At 42.6% G+C, this 22,673-nt stretch overlaps 2 long non-coding RNA genes across 2 annotated transcripts; both read right to left on the minus strand.

Annotated features, from left to right (window-relative positions):
- Positions 1 to 1,997: 1,997 nt before the first annotated feature.
- LOC145433793 (uncharacterized) lies at positions 1,998 to 4,183 on the minus strand. The gene is made up of 3 exons (XR_013913189.1): positions 4,155 to 4,183; positions 3,710 to 3,798; positions 1,998 to 2,286 (listed from the first exon to the last, which is right to left on the minus strand). It is a non-coding gene; the product is annotated as an uncharacterized LOC145433793 (long non-coding RNA).
- Positions 4,184 to 4,789: 606 nt separating this feature from the next.
- LOC145433791 (uncharacterized) lies at positions 4,790 to 6,606 on the minus strand. Its single transcript, XR_013913188.1, has 4 exons — positions 6,438 to 6,606; positions 5,977 to 6,135; positions 5,665 to 5,899; positions 4,790 to 5,602 (listed from the first exon to the last, which is right to left on the minus strand). It is a non-coding gene; the product is annotated as an uncharacterized LOC145433791 (long non-coding RNA).
- Between the last annotated feature and the right edge of the window lie 16,067 nt (positions 6,607 to 22,673).

Below are 22,673 nucleotides of genomic sequence, written 5' to 3' on the forward strand. Positions count from 1 at the left end.
TAACTCCAACACTTTTCGTGTGCACCTTATCAATAGTTAACAGCGCAGGAATGATTGCTAAATGTAGATCTGCTTCCCATCTGTCTCTGTCTCTAAAATTGACCAATCATTATTTACGCCGGGAGGAGCAGTTTCTATACAATCTTAAATTTGTCAATTAATATATAGGCTACCGCTAATTGTCTGTGTAATATACAATTTGATTTTCTGTCGTCTCTTTATTATGATTGCCGGTACAGCTGATTTGCCTAGCGTTCCGTTTTATTATTGCATTTTTACGCCACACTTTGCCAATTCAGCTTTCGTTTGGATCTCTTTCCATAATCTGATCATGCTTCATATTGTGCCGAATGGGCACACGAAAAGTCTTCGAGTTACTAAATTCTATTGCAACGAATCCATTCTGAAAGCAATATTAGTATTTTTGTCGACTATCTGTGCTTCTACTGCAAATCGTGTTAATAATGACGGATTTTGCCCAACGTTAGGACATTTTCTAAAGCGACCTTATGATTCAAATTTCATAACGATCGATTGACTCTTGCCATCGCAAATGCAATGGCTGACGCCAATGCTAACAGCCAAATCCAAATCGCCATCGGCCCAATAGGACTCGGTCTCGATCTGGTGGTCACGGCCTCGATGTCGATGTCTCAGACAACACTCTTGCCATCGCAAATGCAATGGCTGACGCCAATGCTAACAACCAAATCCAATTCGCCATCGGCCCAATAGGACTCGGTCTCGATCTGGTGGTCACGGCCTCGATGTCGATGTCGCAGACAACACTCTTGCCATCGCAAAGGCAATTGCCGACGCCAATGCTAACAACCAAATCAAATTCACCATCGGCCCAATGGGACTCGGTCTCAATCTGGTGGTAACAATCTCGATGTCGATGTTGATGTGGATGTAGCAGACAACACTTTTGCCATCGAAAAGGCAATTGCCGACGCCAATGCTAACAACCAAATCAAATTCACCATCGGCCCAATAGGACTCGGTCTCAATTTGGTAGTCACGGCATCGATGTCGATGTCGCAGACAACACTCTTGCCATCGCAAATGCAATTGCCGACGCCAATGCTAACAACCAAATCAAATTGACCATCGGCACAATAGGACTCGGTCTCAATCTGGTGGTAACAATCTCGATGTCGATGTTGATGTGGATGTAGCAGACAACACTTTTGCCATCGAAAAGGCAATTGCCAACGCCAATGCTAACAACCAAATCAAATTCACCATCGGCCCAATAGGACTCGGTCTCAATCTGGTGGTCACGGCATCGATGTCGATGTCGCAGACAACACTCTTGCCATCGCAAATGCAATTGCCGACGCCAATGCTAACAACCAAATCAAATTCACCATCGGCCCAATAGGACTCGGTCTCAATCTGGTGGTCACGGCATCGATGTCGATGTCGCAGACAAACACTCTTGCCATCGCAAATGCAATTGCCGACGCCAATGCTAACAACCAAATCAAATTGACCATCGGCACAATAGGACTCAGTCTCAATCTGGTGGTCACGGCATCGATGTCGATGTAGCAGACAACACTCTTGCCATCGCAAAGGCAATTGCCGACGCCAATGCTAACAACCAAATCCAATTCGCCATCGGCCCAATAGGACTCGGTCTCAATCTCCCAGCAAACACAAAACTTATTAAAGATATTTTTTAAACATCTTCCATGAGTTCAAAAGATGTCCTTCAACTATGTGCAAAATATATACATTTGTCGACAGAAATGGATATATATAAGATGTCCTGTAGGACATCCTCAAAGATATCCTGATGGACATCCTCAAAGATATTCTGATAAACATCCTCAAAGATATCCTGATGAACATCCTCAAAGATATCCTGATAAACATCCTCAACGATATCCTATAATATATTTTTTGCACAACTCGACCCTGTGTGACCCTGAACCCTGGTTGGCTAAACCTGCTATATGCTGCACTTCACATATGAACGAATACGAATCGTCAGTTTTACAAATCATGTATGGCTTTTTATTCTATATTATACCAGTTCAAAATACAAAAAATGCACTGGACAAGACCTTGACGGAAAATTGCAATAAAAATGGATGAAGAATGAAGGTAAAATAACAATCCGTGACACAACAATACGTTAGCAAGAATTGGGCCTTGATACAGAACTGTGCAATCACTTCAGCAAATATTTCTGCATTGGCATTAGTCCATGTTATCGGTATCTGAATCATCAGCCTCCTCGATAACAGTCTTGCTCCTGTTGTCTCCTTTATCGTCATCCTATAACATATATGAATTGATTACTCTGAGCCAGCTTCAAACATTTCTTTGGTGAACGGGATACTATAGCTAGCTGTACACAATGTACATATAGTATGTTGTGTACCTATTAAAGTTGCGATGTCAAAACATTAAAACCAACGATACAATCAATTCATGTTGCTCTTAAATTATGTACAATGACTTCAAGATCGGACATTTTTCGCCAACTCCAAAGATTAATGTACTGAGCTAAATCCTAAATCCATTACGACTCGTTGCGCTGATGCCGTGTACTTCCACATGAAGAATGCACTTTAGTCCGAGTTTAATGCACACCCTTTCAAGGGCATGTGACTTATGACACTGCCGGAATAATCGGTAACTTCAGCGTCAACTTGCTGTTATTATATAATCGAAATTATTTTTGTTGCCGTTGGTTGTCATTGCCGGGGGACAAAAGTCACCGTTTCCACTCCCATTTTTGCATTGTTTATTGCGACACCATACGTGTCGCTACATCTCATCAAAGTCGGATGAAAGCTATATGTAGACTACCCCTGAGCTAAGTTATAAGTTACAAAATTTTCAATTTATTAAAAAAATTAAATTAATTTTTGAATTTTGCCGTCCATCCCTATGAAATTGTAAAAAAAACAATGCATACCAAATTTGGCGCAATCCCAACCAGTAGAGGAGAAATTTCAAAACCATAATTTTGTATCTCAACAATTTCACTTCTACACGTTGGAATTGAGCCAAATTTGCCATGCCTCCAGTTCGCCACCGAAATAGCCGGACCAGAATAGTCAGACCCAATGTTCCCTCTACTTTTTGACGAGTCTGGACACACTCACCAACTCACTGCGCGGTCCCCTGGACAGCAGTGCGTAACGACTAAAAAATGACATCGCTTCCGATTTTTTTTGTGTGCAGCTTGAATTTTCTGTTCGCAGAGACCGTGTCAGCACTGCGCAATTGCGCATGTGTGCAGCTTAGAGGGAACATGGGTCAGGCCATTGCAATCTGAGCCCCCCAAGCGGTACAAATGCGACCAGTGGAGGATAAACTTGCTTCCCCTGTTGAAATGTGAATTGAAAGGAGTTTGAAATGAGTGATTGATTATTTGCCCAAAAGTTTCGGTGACATTGGTTCCACCGCTAAATCTGAGCAAGTGCAACGAGAGGATCAAAAATTTATGCAAGACCGACAATATTGACAAAATTAAATATTTCCTATAAATTTTTTTTTAATTATATTACGTCAAAGTTGCATTACGCGATTACAAAATAACTGAAAATATCATGAAGTTTGGGAACCACTGGTATAGTGTTCTGAAGATGAATGGTAGCAGAGCTTGAGGTAGCAACGATTCACTTACTGTCAAATAATATGATAAAGAGCACAGCTGTTACACAGACGTCAACTTCATAAACAAAATTACCTTGCAAGCTCCAATAACAGTTAGAAATCCACCCACTTTAACTGTAATTGTTTGATTCTCGACCGTAGGATGAGCCACTTTACATGCTCCTTTAAAGATAATATAAGTAGATCAGGGGCGGCATTACAAAACAATGCAGCAAATCGCAATCTGCGCCAGCGGTAACAATCTCTCTCGAATGCGATTACCGCAGTGTCAAAATTGGTATTTCAAAACATTCCCGACCCAACACAGAGTTTCACAATCAATGCACTTGTTTGTGATTTCGCCATGTCGGATCTCAGTAAAAGATGACTTCAAACGAGGGCTTATAAGGCTGTGTGGTCAGCAACAATTTGCAATTATGCTTTCACAAAAACGGAAATCAAAATACCATACCTCGGTAAAAATGCTCTCCGTTATTGAGGAATTTGTAATTACGATTGTGATATTAGTAACAACTTACGTTTAATAGTCTTGTAAAGAGTCAAATTTGTTCAAAGCATATACCTGAAGTACAAAATACAATTGATGATAGTGGTTTGTGCCAGAATGAAAAATAACTTCCATCAGTTCAGTTTATTATTAAATTTTAGGTACTCAATTTAGCCCAGCACTAACAAAGTTAGATAGACATCAATTAACTTGAAGGAAAGGTATTTGGGGTACTGCATAGCTTGTCTTGATCGCTGCCTTCCGAACAGTTGCGGCTTGGTGAAATCGACATATACCGTAATTTTCCATGTATAATGCGCAAAATTTTACCGATTTTTTGCCCTAAAATAGTGGGGTGCGTATTATACATGGGTACAGCAAGCCTTGGGTTACTCGGATTAATATCAAGAAGTCTGGCCACAATAAATCACACGAAGCACTAAGAAAATTTCAATGAAGTTTATTATATAATTTAGCTTAATTTACAAAATAACTTTGGACCACAATTCCAGCTTGGGCCTTCTCGAAGTGGAGGGTTTAGGGTGCGGCCCTGTGTTTAGTGTTCCTTTCCGTCTTTGCATTTCTGCTTTCGGCGGTCTTTTTTGACATGCCCGTTTATCGTTCATGGAGGATGTCTCATAGTAAAAACGAGCTCTTATTGACTTGATTTACGAAGAAACGTAGCCTATCACGAAACAATTTGAAGCACAGACCGTGTAATGCGTAATGTGACAATGGCAACAAAGAAGGTTTGAACTAAATGGAAAGAGTGACTTATTGTGATTTAAATTGTTATGACATACTTTGCTACATTGGCTTTATGTTGAACATGGATCACGCATGCGAGCTTGCGAGAGACGTAGGCTGCGTAACTGCGGTATATTTCCGTTCCGGCCCAGTTTATAAGCTTACGGTTAAATTTTCAAAAGTAGGTTTTGTGTTTTGAATTTCAAGAAATGGACACGCGGGCCGCTCAGAATGGTTTGCGGGCCGCACTTTGGCCAAGTCTGAGTTAGATAGTCCGGCAAAGTTTGCTCTAATCAAGAAAATCATACCAGTTTAGACTTCTTGCAATCACAGTTAATCGAGTTCTTTTCCAGTTGTTCCAGATGAGATTTGACAGGGGTCTTCAATAAGATCTTCCAGCAAGATTGGGGTTGTGGTACTGTGTTTTTTGAATCGGTGATGATGTGACCTTTACTGAGATTCATCATCTGGTTGATCTGCTTGGAGCAGAGGTCCATCATCTGGTTCATCTCTAACTTCAATTCTTTGATATCTTTACGCATCAAAGAAATTGAGTGGTCACTGTATGCAGATGTTGGAGTTGATGGTGTGCACGGAGCAGCTAAAAAATTATTTGAATATAAGAAAGCTGGATTAATCATATGTGATAATCTTACCAGCACTTTGTAACAGGCCTCGTTGTTGACAAGTCAGGATTTTTAAGTTCAACATTGCTTACAAATGAAGGAGCGTCTAGAAAACAGAGCGACGCTATAACTCAAATTCGAGAATGAATCAAAGTGTTACGAGCTTACTGCATGGGTTAGTTCCCTGCAACTGGCCGCTACATTCAATGTTGGAATCATGATGTTCTTGAACACTCTCCGCATGATGGCAAACTTGCATTGCAAGCATCATTGAACACAGCACCCTTGCTTGTCACACTTTTATTGCCAGAATCAGGAGATGGCCGCATTCTTAGAATTGGTATTAGCATGCCTTGTGTCTGAATACTTGGATTACTTTTCTTCTTTGAAGGAAACACATCATCTACAAAGTATGAAAATTTATATATGAATATTCTGTGTACAACATATTAGGCAGAATAACAGAGTATATACCGATACCTTGATCATCAGTTGAAACAGAATTATCCTAAAATTTTTTGGGCGGCTGATGTTTTCGTTTAGACTGTTGTCATTCTTCATATTCAGACAATGAAGAGGAGGGCAAGCTACTATTGTCCACAACTTCCTTCATGTCATTATAAGCCTTCTCCCATACATCTAAAACAGATGGATAATAATATAGTTGGCAAGGTCCCAGATTTGTACACACTACTGGATTTTTAATAAGCACAACTATAGAATTACTCAAATTTGAAAACTCGCAACTAACGACAGGCGCTCTTTAGTTGTTTGGAAACTATTACGGCCTAGTATTTTTCCAAATGTGCATCTAGAACTAGAACTACGGTACTGAAAAAACCGTTCGTTAGTTGTCCGTCAACTAACTAAATAAGCAGTCTGTACAAGTCTGCAATGATATTTGGTAGGCAAACCTTCGCAAATTATGAGTTTATACTTACTGGATGAGCATTTGATCCGGATTTTCCACAAATACCAATTGCCCTTGTCATGTTTTCGTGGCTTCTTGTTTTTCGCCTCATTAGTGGCCTTCTTTGCTTTCGTCTGTGCTTCCACTGTCATATTATATATCTGGGAACTATCAAGTCTTGGCTGAGCCCACAAGCGCCACACACACTACACAATTTAATTATAAACAAAAGTACAAAAACATTCAATCACAATGAATGATTTGAGCGACAATCATCTGATGATATTATATAATCCAGTACTGTCATAATAGCTTATGATATTCGCAAAAGTGCAAACCAAGTCCTATATACTTTGCGACATTATACCATACACCATAATACCTATGTTTCACATTAAGCATATATAAATTACCATGTACAGTTCAGTTTTCAGTAATCCTCTGAAGGAATATGGTTAGTTGAGCCTAAAAATACCACGATTAATTCCAGAACGCAACTAAACCAAACATTCAACTGCAGCTGTAAGCCGCCATTACGAGAGCGCTTTGTCTGCCAGAAATATATTTCGCGCCGAGACTTGTGTTCGCGTGGGAGAAATGGCCTCTCGTTTACACTCCGGAGCCGGAGCCGGAGTCGTAGCAGGATTTCAGCGATACAGTACAGCCGGACTGGATGCGGATTCTGAATTTGTTTCGACAGTCGGATTTTAGTAAGATGCTTAATTATAATCCTAAATACTATATCATGATTTTGGCAGAAGTTTGTTGGACGCAAAACTGGAAATTCCTCAGCCGGATTTTGCGGACTTTCAAATTGCTACCTAGAGCTGGGCTAATATGAAATTGAAGTTTAGCCTACAAAATCGCAACAAACAGCGTGGAACTAGGTGAAACACTCGGTAGTATAGATAACTAAGGTAAACCCAAGGTAAACCTTAGTTATCTATACTCGGTAGTGACACTATAGGTGACTAAATCGCCCTATAAGGGTAAAAATTCATTATAATCTACTGTACATTTATAAACGCCACTCTACCATAATAGGAAGCAATATTCGAATTTGATATTTCTCACAAATAGATTTTCAGCATTCGACAAAATTTAGCCAAGAAAAAGTTGTGCTTCAGCACAAGGTATGCACGATAAAAAGATATATTCAAGTTGTGCTTTAGCACAAGGTATGCACAAGATGTGATTTGGACATGACTGGACAGGAAAAAGATATATTTAAGTTGTGCTTCAGCACAAGGTATGCACAAGATATGATTTGAACATGACTGGACAAGAAAAAGATATATTTAAGTTGTGCTTCAGCACAAGGTATGCACAAGATATGATTTGAACATGACTGGACAAGAAAAAGATATATTTAAGTTGTACTTCAGCACAAGGTATGCACAAGATATGATTTGAACATGAGCGGACAAGAAAAAGATATCCTGACAGGTTCAAAAGATATCTAGTGTTTGCTGGGCAGCTGGTGATGGTCACGGCCTCGATGTCGATGTAGCAGACAACACTCTAGCCATCGCAAAGGCAATTGCCGACGCCAATGCTAACAACCAAATCCAATTCGCCATCGGCCCAATAGGACTCGGTCTCAATGTGGTGATGGTCACGGCCTCGATGTCGATGTAGCAGACAACACTCTTGCCATCGCAAAGGCAATTGCCGACGCCAATGCTAACAACCAAATCCAATTCGCCATCGGCCCAATAGGACTCGGTCTCAATGTGGTGATGGTCACGGCCTCGATGTCGATGTAGCAGACAACACTCTTGCCATCGCAAAGGCAATTGCCGACGCCAATGCTAACAACCAAATCCAATTCGCCATCGGCCCAATAGGACTCGGTCTCAATGTGGTGATGGTCACGGCCTCGATGTCGATGTAGCAGACAACTGCTTAGCGTTAACGCAAGATATAAGCAGATCGCCAGACGTACGTATGCGAATGCTTTCCGAACAGTGACGTGCGGTGAGGTTCATGGCTGGTGAGGCACGGACCCCCCTCCACACACACACACACACACACACACACAAACAAACACGCACGCACATAAAGTAGCCTACCTGATAAAGAAATCCAAAATGTGAATAACAACAGCAGCGGGTATAGAGAGCATTTTCTCTGCACACTGATAGCCGTTGCAATTCTACATTGTACAATGCATGTAGGACTGGTCGCTATTGCGCTAAACGGGCAAGTTTAGAGATGGATAATAATTACTATCTCTTCAAGTACCGGTATAAATTATTCGAAGCATAAAGCAACGACGATGCAGCCTATGCAAGTAGCTATCACATACCACAATTTAACGGAATATAAATAACAGCTACATAAGTAAGGGAATGTATTTGTTCCGCATTACGTATTGGCCGTCGCTACTATATAATTCCTACAAGACAGTCAAGACTGTTGTATTCCGAAATCGATAGCGCGTTTCACTGTGCTGCGATTGTCTAATTGTTAACGAATAGTACATGAGGCAAATTCGTTTGTGCCTCACCTGGCCATTGTTTCGCTGCGATGGCATTGTTTGTAATAAAGCCGAATGTCACCTTCCTTGGCGATTTTTAGGGGGTTCTGGTGGTCTGACGCTGTTAATATTTGGATTTTCGGAATCAGTGTGACGATAGCATTTGATTGATACCAGTTGTTATGAATTCCGAGCTATTTTTGATGAATTGCATTGTCGCAGGTGAGGCACGACCCGCCCGTGCCTCACCTGTGCCGCAACTCTCCTTTCGCGCTGTATTTTTGAATAATACTTATGAAAATTGATGATGTTGTGTGAAAAAATGTTCAAATTTAAATATTTATGAACATCGATGTAAAATATCAGTAATTATGGACTCATGGAGGGTTTTCACAATTTTCAATTATTCACCCTGACGACAGGTGAGGCACTGCCTCACCTGCCTCATTGGACCGCACGTCACTGTTTCCGAACTACCAACAAGGTGAAATATTGCACTGTTGACTGCGGTGGGGTGATATTGCCTTAACGGCCTATTTGTACCGGTCACCAAAACCTTCAAATTATTTCCATCGGAGCACGGCGCACCACTAGCTACATTTTCAGCACTGTTGGGCGATGAAGGTGGCGCATAGTGTCTGGCAGGAATCTTAGCATCTGTACTGCAACTCTCATCGCTATCGCAAAAGTTCTCGTCTTCCGGTCGGACCCGCTTCCTTAGGGAAGTGTGATCCGACACCTCCATTTTAACAACAAGGGAGCAATATATCTGTCCCTTCACTTAATGCACTTATCTGGGTGCAGCAAGCTATAAGCAATTCCACGTAACGACTTTCTCCGATATTCGAACGCTTTCGGCGACAGGGTGGAGTGAAAATGACTTTTTTTTTCAAATCCAAAAAAGGCCTTCCTCAATCCTGACAAATGACCTAAAACTTCAGGAAAAAGTGACTTCAGGGGATTACCCCCATTTTCCAGCCGGCAACCCCCCAATTTCTGTGCGTGGGGGGGTAAATTGGCCTATCTCGGCAACCGCTGGTCATAGAGTCATGATATATAGCTCAAAATCTGCGGAAACATCATGTTTCTATCTGTCTTAAGAGGAAAGTTTTCTCTATTGTGAACACAAAATGAGTTATAGCCAAAAAACAATATATAAGCACATTTTTGTTGAAATTCAGCATTTATTTTGACGAATTCTGATCCGTCATCAGTTTTTTTGAAAAGAAAAGTAATACACTGACAATGCCGAATATTGGGCCCATAACACAAATATATTCACAACACAGTTTTTTTTTAAATCGGTTCCAAACATCATAACGAAACATTCACATTTAACGACATATTAAAAATGCATTTTTGTGTCAAATTTTTTCATCAGTTTACGAGATTTGATTTTTTGGCGAATGAGGCCATCTCGCCTTTCAAATCCGGAGACTTGTGCTGATGCTTCTGTTACCAGCTTTACATGTCGTTCCACTGTTTGATTGTGACATGGATGAAGCAAAATCAGGGGCTTCTCGCGGCATTCTTCCGACTCTGCATCTGTTAAGTGCTCAATCGCTGGAGGAAGTTGTTGATAAGCTTCAATATTAACCAACTCGTGGTATGCCTTTGCTTCCAAGCTCAACTTAGGGACATAGAATAAACGAATAGGACCGCAGTTCAATTGGTTGGAACTGCTCTGACTTTCAATGTCCATAAGTGAATTTTGTTCAGCGGCATGTTTTCGAATCGCAAGCACCTTGGTCACACCCTTATTTCGTATGTCTGCATTATCATCTGCCAGCATTGCAATCATAATATTTTCGGGGTGTGCGAAATAACCGTTTCTTATCACGACATTCAAGGCAATTTTCCGAACGTTTTGGTCAGAGAAATTCAACACCCGTTGAATCAAGTTGAAGAAGTTTCTGGATCCATGTGTTATATGTTTGTTTAGCTTGATCTCAAACCAAGTCGGGAAATATACTTCAAGGCAAAAACGAGCCAGAATCTGCAGGTTCAAAGACGGTTCATCAACTGTCACATAATACCGTAAAACTCTGCATCCCAAAGTTAGCCATCTTGAATGCACAACTGGTCCAACCGCCAAATAAGCGAGATCATCATCAACGTTTCCTTGAATAATTGCCCAGCACATTTTATAAGCATATAACTGGTCCGTACTTAAGTCATTCACAACTTCGGGTGGGAGCTTTGGAAAGGCCAAAAGTGGTGGCGAGAGCTTTTTGAATTGAGTAACTGGCCAACAAGATACACTTCCATGTAGTTTTTTTCCAATTGGACCGGCAAATGTATCTGGGCCACTTGCAACACCGTCGAGACTTGCAAACACGTGCCGCAAAGGCAATTCATTAGCATGAAGCAGACATGCTATCTAGGGATGGTGTGAACCTCTGAAAGGTTCAGGTTCGTGTGAACGTGAACCTTTTTGAAAGGTTCTGTGTGAACACGAACGTGAACCTCATGACGTCACGTGACGTCATATTGCTAATTTCAACCCCATATTTCAATTAAGTGATTGCCTATATTAATCTACTGTACACGATACCGAGCGACGACTCGGGGCCACATAATAGCTCAGTACTTGAGTACATATTGACGTTTTAAACGTCGCCAAATGTATCAACTGAGGCAATCAAATGATATAATAGCCTAATCCCATAAAATCAGTATCTTGCGTCGCTTTGCCAACAATTTCGACCTGATCGGACAATGTATTCGGCGTCTGAGTATTGCCACATGGATATTGAGCAGAGTGTAAAATGGGTTTCTATACTTGTTACCGATATTACCCCATTAACAAGTTATACAGCAGTATAGCCAATACCCCAGTCGCACGGATTTGGTTTTTATGATACAGTATACGTATGTAGTCAAGATTGACCCCGTACGCCTGCTAGATTTTGAGATTGTCAAGGGCATGCTCTTTTAGTGCTGAATGTTTATGTTGCTAGCTCCATGCATAGAGTGGCCCGCAGTTGAAAGTCAATAAATTTGAACCAAAGATGTTATAACAAAGTGAAAATTGCAATATATGAAAAAGGTTCACAGTGCAGAACCTACCAAGGTTCTGTTGTGAACCCGAACCTCAAATTTTCCGAGGTTCACACACAGAACGCGAACGTGAACCTCGCGTTCACACCATCCCTAATGCTATCCATTGAAGTGGCTTATTCAGCAACTCTTCCAGGCTTGTAATGCATCCATTATGTTTTCCTGTCATGGATGCAGTGCCATCAGTACCGACAACTGCCAGTTTATCTTGCAATTCTGTATCTTTTATTGCATTGAATAGATGTTGAGCTATGGTTATGCCCTTTCCATCTTAAGGAGAAAGGTAGGTGAGGTAATAACTCCCTGGCTCACCAACTACAGTATAGTGTTCTTCCAATTGAAGAGATCTGTAGTACTTCTCGTTTGGACCGTGCATAACCATTTGTGTGGCATATTTACGACCATCAAAGTACATACCATCCACCATACTGAAGTTTTGTTGCTCTTCTTGCCGTAGTGCCTCTCTGCATCTGTCACGTTCTCTTCGTAACTTGCTTCGGTCAATCACCAAATTTTTATCATGATCGGTAACCAATCCAACATCTACCAAAACGCTGTTAGCAGCTGCAGCTGCAGCTCGGTCCGATATTTGAAATCTTTCACACATTCTGGCAAGATTCGGCCATTTTTTTCGATTCTGGGTTGGGAATTCAGTTGATTTGGATGAAGAGCTGGAAATATTGGAAAGGTGACTGTGAATTGTGGAAGAATCTGTGCTTGTTGATTCAAACTCTGAGTCATGCCCAGCATACAGTTCGACCTCCATTTCACTTTGGGCTGCGGGTGCGGAAGTTCTGGCGTTCAGTTGTGATGTTAACCGGCGTGCAAACATTTAGTCAGATGAATCCAAAGGCACGATACTATCCAGACATCTTCCAGCACGTGGCCCCTTTTGATCATTGTAAAATTTCCAATCCTCCTCAGTCATTCGCAACTTATGCTGTTTTTCCAACTCTTTTCGTTGATCCTCATCTGTACAGAAGATGTCATACAATTCATCTACATTGGATAAAAAAATTGCTTGCTTTTCCAAGTACGATTTAGTACCCATATGTCATAGATTTCTTTCGCAACTTTTGACGCAGCTTTTTGAGTGCGAAAGTTCTTAAAGTGGAGCATTCTCTCTATCACTTGCCGTTTTGTGGGCAGTAAACCAGGTGGAAACTTTTCACAACCAGTAAACTTTTCGCCACCATGCCAAATCTTGATATGTTCTCCACTTCGTCTAGTTCGCACCATAATTGTGATCATAAATCCAATAAATCCTACGATAGGCTACTTTGTAAAGTATTTAGGTGTAGCGTAACAATCTGTAAAAACAAAACATGGCTTATTAAGAGTAAATAACTGCACTGTACAACGTCAAAATTTGGAAAAAATGGCGATTTTACTGTTTTTTGGCTATAAATCGCTTTGTGTTCACTATAGAGAAAACTTTCCTCTTGAGACAGATAGAAACATGATGTTTCCGCAGATTTTGAGCTATATATCATGACTCTACGACCAGCGGTTGCCGAGATGGGCCATTTTACCCCCCCACGCACAGAAATTGGGGGGTTGCCGGCTGGAAAATGGGGGTAATCCCCTGAAGTCACTTTTTCCTGAAGTTTTAGGTCATTTGTCAGGATTGAGGAAGGCCTTTTTTGGATTTGAAAAAAAAAGTCATTTTCACTCCACCCCGACCAATTATCTACCTGTAGCGGAGACAATTACGATCTCCGCACGCGGCGACGATCACTCGACGAATGTATGTGATGTAGATGTAACAGACAACACTCTTGCAATCGCAACACACAGTTGCGAGTAAACGCCGTAGCGAACGGACGTGCTTCTTCGAGCGGGTAATTAGTTGAGTAGGAGCTTTCGATCGGCGACTTCTGTCAGCTGAACGAGCATCGTACGGACTCTGCTTCAATTAGTAAGGAGGATTTACCATTCGGAAACACGCGACTACGGTATAAGGTGACTTGTGAAAGCGTGTTATAAATGTCACAAGGAAGAGGGGCGGTAAAACGCCCCGCCGAAAATTCTACTGATGAACCTGCGCCAAAGGAGTCAGCTTCTAATGGATTAAGTCGATTCAATGAGCATTCTGTAGTTATAACGGGTATCAAGAAGCCAATCCGTCGTCAAAATCCTTTAGTCATCAACAGGAATTTGATCAAGATATTAGGAGGTTCCTACACCGAGATACGTGTTCTTCCATCAGGAGATCTCTGCGTAAAATGTGCAAACAGCGGACAGGTGGCCAAACTATTATCATGTAATGATCTGGGGACAAAAGAAAATAAGATTGAGGTCAAAGTGGAGCTTTACAAAACCAAACCACCGGAAACGCGCGGAGTCATCTCCGACGTTCCAATGGATCTTAGTGAAGAAGAAATACGACAAGCACTATCGAATGACAACGTTACATATGTCAAAAGGTTGCCATACCGGTCAAAGGAAGGCGTTATTCCAAGCAGGTCGGTTCTTCTATGTTTCTCAGCGAACATGCTTCCCACTGTCGTACATATAGGTTTTTTGCGGTTCAAGACCAGGATATACAACCCACCACCCTTGCGCTGTTACAATTGCAGTCGATTCGGCCATAAGGCAAAGCATTGCCGTAGCTCAGCACGGTGCACTAAATGCGGTAATAATCATGAATACAAGAACTGCACGAACCAAGCCAATTGTGTTAACTGTGGCCAACCACATTCAGCTGGCTACGCGGGTTGTGATAGGTATCGACAGGAAACTCGAATCCATGCTATTATGGCGAACTCCGATGTCAACTACTGGACTGCCAGAGGAATCGAACAAGAACAGAGACAAATCCCAAATGTTTTATCTCAGAACGAATTCCCACCATTGCAAAAAGACAGCAGTGACCAAACCTCAAACCTGGTACTTCACCAGCAGCATCGTAACGTCGCTGTAAGATCAGCTCCAATCAGTCGACAAGTCACCTCCGCAAACCATCCATTATTGCCATCGAATGATAGCATAACCTTATCAACATCGGCGCTGTTCAGCTTTATCGCAGGCGTATTGAAAAGTACAATAAAATCGATCACCGAAGGACAGGAAATTGACATTGAAAAGGTCATATCGGAGACCGCACAGAAGGAACTTGGAATAGGATTTCCCGGATTGCAACTAAATACCGCCAATCGAGAAGAAGCCTCAAGCGTCGGCCGACACAGGACGTACGGCGAACAAAATTCACCACAAACTACCGACGAGTCTTCTAATGCAATGGACCTCACACAAGCTCCGCCTTCAAAGGTAAATTAAAAATACTCCAATGGAATTGTAGGAGCATTTATAGAAAAATCCCGGAATTGAAATATTTCATAGAAAGACTTGATACAAAACCTGATGTACTCGCACTGCAGGAAACTCATTTGGTTAATAAGTACACTCCTAAAATCAAAGACTATACCCTCGTTAGGAGAGACCGTGACATCCATGGCGGTGGCATCTGCTTCTTTGTCAAATCGAATCTATCATTCGTTCAATTAGATGTAGAAAGTGTACACCCAATAGAGATTCAAGCCATCAAACTTGACCAGATTACTGTTTTGAATGTTTATATCCCTCCAAATCGCAATCTATCGCGCATGCTCCTCGAACGATGTTTTCGCCCCTTCACCACAAAGTGCATTATAGTCGGAGACTTTAACGCCCATCATCCCTTGTGGAAGAGCGACCGAATAAACAGTTGCGGTAGACATCTTTACCATGTTATTGATACCAAGGATTTTGTGGTAATAAACACCACTATCCCGACCAGGATTGACATTTCATCCCAATCTCCCGACAATAGTTCATTATTAGACCTGACAATATGCACCAAAGACCTGGCCCATAACGTCTCAACAGACGTTACTGATTATCTGTTGGGAAGCGATCATTACGTCGTGCTCACAGAACTCAGCGTAACGGTTGATACTTCCCAGACATACACGAAGAGTTGGTCATTTCATCGCGCGGATTGGGATAAATTCAAAAGCCTCTGTAGTGAGCGATTCTCCGTCGCCTGCGATACACCTCTAAAAATGGAGGACATATCAACTATCATTATAGACGCCGCAGTGAAAAGCATTCCTGAATCTAGACCGGTCTCCAAAAGCTCCGTTCCATGGTGGAATAAAGAGTGTTCGAAATCCCTTCGCCTCAAACGTGCGGCCTTCAAAAAGATGAAGCTGACCTTCAACACGGAGGACGTTATCAACTTCAAGCGTCGACGCGCACAAGCAAAGAAAACTATTCTCGCCGCCAAAAAGCAATACTGGGAAACCTTTTGCAGCACCCTCACTGAAAATTCAAACTTGGCGCGTGTTTGGCACGTAGTCAAATCCATGAGCGGAAGTCGCACCTGGAGTCGTATTACTTCCCTTAAAGTCGGCGATCAAGTGTACACAACAGAGCAGGATAAAGCAAATGCACTGGCATCCTACTTTGCGAGTGTCAGTAGTGATGATAGCCTTCAACCAGAATTCCGACATAGACGCGATGCTATGAAGCAAGCAATGCACCAACGCTTATGCGAAATGCAAGATGACACCACGGGAATAAACATCGAATTCAGTGTTTCGGAACTTATACAAACATTAAAGCCTCGTAAGAATACAGCTCCAGGCCACGACCGAATATGCTATCAAATGATAATGAATTTACCACCCTCCTGTCTAAACCTTCTATTACGATCCATTAACGAGGTGTGGAAGACAGCTCAGTGCCCATCTGCATGGCGTCACTCCATCATCGTACCTATCCCGAAAAACGGTCAAATTCAAAATTCAATAAAGAGTTACAGACCGATCGCTCTCACCAGCAATATGTGCAAAATAATGGAACGGCTAATCTGCAAAAGGCTATATTGGTGGCTTGAAAACCGAAAACTCCTCCACCCATCTCAAAGCGCATTTCGCAATGGCAGGTCAACTAAAGATAGCGTGATGGCTTTACATGATGATCTCTACAAGGCCTTGGGAAATCAAAGATCCGCAATCTGTATATTCCTGGACATCGAAAAGGCCTATGATCGTGTTTGGAGGGACGGAATAATAATCAAACTGCAAAAAATGGGCTTATCCGGAAAACTTTTGCGATGGCTTCACAGCTTCTTACACAACCGCACATTTCAGGTCAGAGTAGGAAATAAGGTGTCGGACAGTCATAAAGTTGAAAACGGCATTCCTCAAGGAAGCGTTTTAAGTCCATTACTGTATACCGTAATGATGAACGATCTCCCCGAAATGATTAAAACTAATATAAACGTATTTGCAGATGATGTCTGCATCTGGGAATCTGGCCTCAGTTTTGATAAAATAAGAACCGCGATCCAAGAGTCATTAACCGTAATAGAATCATGGTGCAAGAAATGGGGACTCAGTCTGAATACTAATAAGACCGAGGCAATAATTTTTTCGAGGAAAAGGAAAATACCTGCTGTCAAACTAACGCTCAACCATTCCTATATTAGATTTGTCAAGCAGTACAAATACCTAGGAGTCACTTTTGACTCTCGGCTGAGCTACGCACATCATTCCAAAGCTGTGGTCAAGAAATGCACAATGCGATTGAATGTGCTGCGCTGCCTGTCAGGAACTAATTGGGGTGCTTCCAAATCTTGTCTCCTGATTCTGTATAGGGTGTTGATAAGGTCGGTCATCGAATACTGCATGGAAGCGTACATGTTCTCCCCGAAGTATGTCAGAAGACCAATCGCCACTATCCAGAATACCGCGCTCCGAATATGTTGCGGAGCAATGAAAAGTACCCCGATATACGCACTGCAACATTCGTGCAGAGAAATGCCCATGCACCTTAGACATCTCCAGGCATGCTTAACATATAGGTCGGTCATTCTAGCTCACGATTCCCATCCATGTCAATCAATTACACAGGAATCATGGCATGAAATCTTTCCTGACTCGGAACATTTTATTACATTTAACATGCTGACGGAACGTGCTCCTATGTTTCAGAATTTCGGTATAGCGAAACGAAATCTCCTGCCAACGCCACCATGGAAAGCAATGAAGTACTCGATTGACTTGAAAATCGAATCATTGATTAAAAACATAGCACATCCCGAAATCGTCAAACGGGAGTGCGAACAGTATATTGACGATCACTATGCTGACTCTATAAAAATCTATACAGACGGGTCAAAGAACGATAACAAATGTGGAGCAGCCTTCTACGTGGACGAGGAAAATCACTCCTGGAACCAGAAACTAATGGGCGTATTGTCGATATTTTCAGCAGAGCTTATTGCAATAAGAGCAGCGTTGGACTGGGTTATGGTAAATTGCTTTCCAAACTCTAACATCACAATTTTTCAGACAGCAAAAGCGCTCTGACAGCAATTAACACGACCACTACAACGGATAACATCGTCATCGACATACAAGAACGCAACAACGCCTTGGCCTTCAATAAGAAATCAGTTTCGATGGTATGGATACCTGGACACAAGAATGTTGGTTTCAACGAGAGAGCTGATCAACTGGCGCGAGACGCAGCGAACGATCCACCAAACAACATAGAAAAACAGGACATATCTACGAACGAAGCCAGAACTCTGATCCACGAATTCTGCAAAACCAAATGGGATTATCACTGGACTCAAATCGACATTGAGTCGCAATATCGACGAATTTTTTCAAGCATCAATGATCATACGAACATGCCGCGGCTCTCCCGTAGAGAATCGTCCATTCTCATTAGGATGCAAACGGGGCATTGTCGACTAAACGCTCATCTGTATAAACTTGGACTTCATGAAACGGGACTTTGCGACACGTGTAATCAACTAGAGACGCTTGACCATTTTGTTACTTCATGCAATCGCTACGACCGAGCCAGGGTCCATCTAATTCAATCCGCACATAGACACAATATTCCACTTTCGCTTAGTTCGCTATTGAAAAGTCCTCACACGCTACAATCACTGTTAGACTTTGTTATATTGTCAACTAGAGACTTATAGTTGTATTATTGATCAAAATAGGCATGGTGCAAAAGGCCTCAGTTAGCCGAGAAGCACCCCCCCCCCCTATACATACATACTTGCAATCGCAAATGCAATGGCTGACGCCAATGCTAACAACCAAATCCAATTCGCCATCGGCCCAATAGGACTCGGTCTCAATCTGGTGGTAACGGCCTCGATGTCGATGTAGCAGACAATAAACACTCTTACCATCGCTGACGCAATGGCTAACGCCAACCCTAACAACCAATTCCAATTCGCTATCGGTTTAATGGGACTCGGTTTCAATCTGGCGGTCACGGCCTCGATTTCGATATTGCGGACAATGTTCTCGTCGCAGACGCAATGTCTGAAGCCAACGCAATGGCAAACATCAACGCTAATAACCAATTCCAATGGGCCATCGGCTCAATGGGACTCAGTCTCAATCTCGCGGTCACAGCCTCGATGTCGATATTGCAAACAACGTTCTCGCCATCGCACACGCAATGGCTAACGCCAACGCTAATAACTAGGGCAAGTTTTTGCAACTTTTGCAACATTTTTTTACAGCTTCTGGCAGCTTCCTAAATACTCGTAAGATATGTAGAATGTTGTTTTAAGCTGTTTGAAGGAATCTTATAGTGCAACTTTTTGCAACTTTCGTCCATATTTTTCATGCAACTTTTTCGATTTTTCATGTAAGTATTTTCGATTTTAATGAAATACACGACCAAATTCGGCTGAAACACCGTAAATCAGCACCGAAGTAACGCTTTTACGGGTATTTCGGGAGCTGAGCCGGAAAAATGACCTTTTTTTAGTCAACCGAGCAAAATGTGGTCAAAATGCAACTTCTGCAACTTTTTCCGAAAATAAATGAATAAATGCAACTTTCCACGGATTTGACTGCAAAAAAACTTGCCCTACTAATAACTAATACCAATTCGCCATCGGCCCAATGGGACTTGGTCTAAATCTGGCGGTCACGGACTCGATGTCGATGTGGATGTAGCAGACAACACTCTCGCCATCGCATACGCAATGGCTAACGCCAACGCTACCAACCTATTCCAATTCGCCATGGGCCCAATGGGAATCGATCTCAATGTGGACTGTGATCATTCTGGCGGTCACGGCGTAGATATCGATGTGGCAGACAACACTCTCGCCATCGCTAACGCAATTGCTAATGTAATGCCAACGCTAACAACCAATTCCAATTCGCCCTGGGCTCAATGGGACTCGGTCTCAATGTGTACTGTGATCATTCTGGCGGTCACGGCGTCGATGTCGATATAGAAGGCAACACTCTTGCAATCGCTGACGCTATTGCTCACGCCAAAGCCAACAACCATTCCCAATTCGCCATCGGCTCAATGGGACTCGGCGTCATTGTGGAAAGTGATCATTCTGGCGGTAACGGCGTCGATGTCGAAGACAACACTCTTGCAATCGCTGACGATATTGCTCACGCCAAAGCCAACTAACACGATGTAGCAGACAACACTCTAGCCATCGCAAACGCAATGGCTGACGCCAATGCTAACAACCAAATCTAATTCGCAATCGGCCAAATAGGACTCGGTCTTAATCTGGTGATCACGGCGTCGATGTCGATATAGAACACAACACTCTTGCAATCGCTGACGCTATTGCTTACGCCAAAGCCTACAACCAATTCAAATTCGCCATCGGGCCGAAGGTACTCGGGGTCAATATGGAAGTTGATCATTCTGGCGGTCAGGGCGTTGATGTCGATGTAGAAGGCAACACTCTTGCAATCGATTCGCCATCGGCCCGATAGGACTCGGTCCAAATCTGGTGGTCACGGCCTCGATGTCGATGTTGATGTCGATGTAGCAGACAACACTCTTGCCATCCCAAATGCAATGGCTGACGCCAATGCTAACAACCTAATTCAATTCGCCATCGGCCCAATACGACTCGGTCTTAATCTGGTGGTCACGGCGTCGATGTAGCAGACAACACTCTTGCAACCGCAAATGCAATGGCTGACGCCAACGTTCACAACCAAACCTAAGTCGCTATCGGCCCAATGGGACTCGGTCTGAATCTGGCGGTCACAACCTCGATGTCGATGTAGCAGACAACACTCTTGCCACCGCAAAGGCAATGGCTGACGCCAATGCTAACAATCAAATCCAATTCGCCATCGTCCCAATCAGAGATGGCCACAGTCCGGTTCAGGAGCCGGAGCCGGAGCAGGATTTTGATGAATTTTACTGTGGCCGGATCGGAGCCGGATTCTGAAACTGCCATATGAGCCGGATTTTAACAGGATTTGATATTCATAACAAATATTGGGTGATGAAGGTTGAAGATATCTTATATTCAATTAAAAAAGCTGCTTCGATATTATTTCCGTAGTTAAATGCATTCATTGCTATTGATCAAGCCCAGGCTGGTTCCGACAATGAATGACAACGTTGAAACCGCTGATACCGGTCACGCCGTTGAGATGCGTAAGCAACATTAGTAAAGTTTCTATAATGATGAGATCATATACTTCGTTTCCATGCTCGGCCGATGGGCCCATTTTCGAGAGACTCGGCCGACGAACGAGAGAATTTTGTTGCGCATTTACAGTGATGCACACCCACGTCGGCCGACTCGTCGGCCATCTAGTAAATCCTTCGGCTTAGCCCTTCGGCCATGCTTGCGCTGTGTCTTCGATTAGCTAATTGGTATTCGCTACTTACAATACACTTTTCGTATCAAATTAACCATGGCTGCACTCCGGACGGATCTTGGACGCCTTGAGAAACCAAGAATTATGATCGCAACGGAATTTAGTAGTACCGGTACTGCTACGAATTACCCGTAGGCTACCGAAATCTTCGCGATCTGATCACATACGCTGCTGCCACAATTCGAAGGTTTGCGTTCTATGGTGCATGGATACAATACAAACTATACCGCTTGACCACAAACTAGGTGAACTTATTCACATTCCCTGGTAAGCAAATAATCGACAGGACACTGGACGTTCATGTCTGAATCATGACGACGAAACAGTAGTACCGGTAGACTACTGGAGAAGTTACTATTCTGTGCTCGAAATTATTGGAACACGATATCCCATATCTATATCCCCCACATACTAAGATATGCCACCAATTTTCATCTTTTATCCATCTTATTTTATCTTCTGTTAGTTTTAAGCAATTGGTTCATCGTGACCATTTTACATGTTGGATGCATTTAGTGTTCAAGGTCAAAGCGGGTTGTTTGATTGAATGACCGCTACAAGTCTTTTCGGCTCATTCCTACCGAGTCATTTATCGCAATCTTCTGATTATTATGAAACTGTTACTGAGTAAGTAAGCCAAAAACGTCATCGCGATCGCTTCGCCGGGCGAAGTTCGCCCACCTAGTTCGGCCAAGTCACGGTTGGGTTACGTCTGCTCATGGAAACACGGCCGACATGTACAACGCATGCGTCATGGCCTTTCGGCCGACCGTCGGCCGAGCATGGAAACGAAGTAATAGTGTCCTATATGGTGTCGACACAAGCAAATCGCACGGTTCAATGAAATTGTATCACGTCACAGTTTCCATTTGGCTACAGGCAATTTGACGGTGATTTTTGACCGACTTGCCGAGCATCAAATTTGATAAAACGGGTATCAATCGAAAGCTGCCGCCGTACTGATTACGAAAATATAAATTTTATTCCGCTCGCGGCCCTGGAACCCCCACAATCAGCCTCTAATTTTTCATTGTTATGGAGATTGGCA

Source organism: Botryllus schlosseri, chromosome 2 (assembly GCF_051294905.1).
Source record: "Botryllus schlosseri isolate E-star chromosome 2, Bs_hap1, whole genome shotgun sequence".
Classification (NCBI taxonomy): Eukaryota; Metazoa; Chordata; class Ascidiacea; order Stolidobranchia; family Styelidae; genus Botryllus; species Botryllus schlosseri.